General features: G+C 45.2%; 1 protein-coding gene across 2 annotated transcripts in view; it reads right to left on the minus strand.

Moving 5' to 3' along the window:
* The window catches only part of GOLT1A (golgi transport 1A), a 20,015-nt gene that overhangs the window by 9,100 nt on the left and 8,174 nt on the right, over positions 1 to 2,741 (minus strand). The window lies entirely within an intron of this gene.

Below are 2,741 nucleotides of genomic sequence, written 5' to 3' on the forward strand. Positions count from 1 at the left end.
AAAAAAAAAAAGTAAAAAAAAAAAAAAGAGCTATGTTTTTGAAACTTTTTTTTTTTTTGGAAATATTTTTACTATAGGGCATGTGTGCTAGCCAGAGAGACAAAGAGAGAAAGTGAGAAATCACCCCCTGGGGGGATGGTCACACTGCAATCCTTTCACTTCTCGGGATTTTGGGCACACACACACACACACACATACACACACACACACACACGCACTCAGCATAGGTTTCAAACCACCAGGTACCGGACTCAAACTGTGATCCGCCATGTTGGAGTCCAGTGTCTTAACCACTGTACCACCGGCTGGCTCTGAAAACCCTAACACATACATCATCAGATGGCTCCTCTCGAGAAGAGTTGTACAATAACAAGATAGGAATTTCCTTTTTTCCTTAACCTTCTCAATCACACAGAATTGTTCATTTTACGTATCTTTGTTGCTATGATAGTCCACAAACAAAAATTTATCATGTTGCTTCATTTTTTTTAAAAGAATTATTTTATTTAACTTTATTTACTTATTTATTTTAATTTGACCAGAGAGGGATAGAGAGAGAGAGGGGAGGGGTAAGAAAGGAAGCTGCCAGGTGTGACCTCGAACTATGGTCAACCATGTGGAAGTCTAGCGCCCTTAACCACCATACCACCTGCTAGCCCACATGTTGTTTCATTTTAAATTAATTTTAAAAACTTAAGTTGTGGGGACCAGCAGTTAGTGTAATGGCTATGTCGCTGGACTCCCATGTCGTTGACCGCGGTTCGAGCCCTGGACCTGGTGGCTTAAACTCGCACCGGGCGCGTGTGCGTGCGTACCCAAGATCCCGAGAGGAGAATGGAGGAGAAAGGATTGTGGCGTGGCCATCGCCCCGCGGGGGTGATTTCTCACTTTCTGTCTCTCTGTCTGTCTCTGTCTGTCTGGCGAGTGCACGTGCCCTATAGCAAAAACCTCTTAAAAAAAAACAAAACCTGGGAACCAGCAGTTAGCGTAATGGCTATGTCGCTGGACTACCACGTAGTCGACCGCGGTTCGTGTCTCGGACCCGGTGGCTTAAAAAAACTCACGCCGGGCGTGTGTGCGTGCGTGCCCAAGATCCCGAGAGGAGAATGGAGGAGAAGGGATTGCGGCGTGACCATCCCCCCTGGGGGGTGATTTCTCGCTTTCTGTCTCTATGTCTCTCTCTGTCTGTCTGGCGAGCGCACGTGCCCTACAGTGAAAATCTCTCCAAAAAAAAAAAAAAACAACCCAGTGGCCATGCCAATAGGTGTAAGGTAGCACCACACTGTGGTTTTGACGTGGATTTCCCTATGTTTAGTGGCACTGAGCATCTTCTCACATGTTTACTGGCCATTTGGATATTTCCTTTGTAGAAGCACCTATGCAAGTCCTTTGCCCGTTTTGTAATTGGGTCTTCCTTTTGTTGTGAAGTCGTAATGCTTCACGTATTCTAGGTGTGAACCCCATATCAGATATATTAGAGGTATTCAAAAAAGTGCATGGAAAATGCATATTCTGGGAAAACTATACATAGATTTCAAAAATTTTGCACCCAAATAAACCTGTACATTAAGTCTATTTTTCCACCACCTCGTTGAAGTCCCTTTGTATGATTTGCAAATATTCTCTCTTGTTCTAAAAGTTGCTTTTTGTTTTTAGAGAGAGATTTTTTGCTATAGGGCATGTGTGCTCATCGGAGAGACAGAGAGAGACAGAATGCGAGAAATCGCCCCCCTCCCTGGTTGGATAGCCACGCCGCAATCCCTTCCCCTCCATTCTCCTCTGGGGATTTTGGGCACAGATGCACAGGCACCTGGCATGAATTTGAAGCCACCAGGTCCAGGACTTGAACTGCGGTTGACTACATGGGAGTCCAGCAACGCAGCCATTACATCTTCTGGTCCCAGTATAGGCTGCCTTTTTAGTCTACTGACTGTGTCCTTTGAGGCACAGTTTTTCATTTTGAAGTAGTTTGATCGAGCTCTTTGTTTTGTGTTGCCTGTCCTGTTGGTGTCATGGACAAGAAACCCCTGCCAAGTCCAGTGTCATAACCTTCTCCTGTGTTTTCTTTTTCTTTTCTTTTCTTTTCTTTTCTTTTCTTTTCTTTTCTTTTCTTTTCTTTTCTTTTCGGTTTTTGCTATAGGGCGCGTGCGCTTGCCAGAAAGACAGAGAGAGACAGAGAGATAGAAAGCGAGAAATCACCCCCCAGGGGGGATGGCCACGCCGCAATCCCTTCTCCTCCATTCTCCTCTTAGGATCTTGGGCATACACGCATACGTGCCCGGCGTGAGTTTAAGCTGCCGGGTCCGGGACTCGAACGGCGTTGACCTACGTGGAAGTCCGGCAACATAGCCATTACGCTAACTGCTGGCCCCTCCTGTGTTTTCTTTTAAGAGTTTAATAGTTTTAGCTCTTACGTTTAAGTCTCTGATCCATTCTGAGTTATTTTTTGCAAATAGTGTAACATAAGGGTACAACTTTATTCTTTTACATGTGGATATCCAGTTTTCCTAATACTATTTGTTGAAAAAACTGTTCTTTCTCCTTTTCGCCAAGATGGCACCGAAAGTGAAGAAGGAAGCTCCTGTCCCTCCCAAAGCTGAAGCTAAAGCAAAGGCTTTGAAGGCCAAGAAGGCAGTGCTGAAAGGCGTCCACAGCCACAAAAAAAAGAAGATCCATACATGACCCACCTTCCGGAGGCCCAAGACTCTCCGGCTGTGCAGGCAACCCACATAACCTCGGAA

This window comes from Tupaia chinensis, unplaced genomic scaffold, assembly GCF_000334495.1.
Source record: "Tupaia chinensis unplaced genomic scaffold, TupChi_1.0 Scaffold000627_1, whole genome shotgun sequence".
NCBI classification, from domain to species: Eukaryota; Metazoa; Chordata; class Mammalia; order Scandentia; family Tupaiidae; genus Tupaia; species Tupaia belangeri.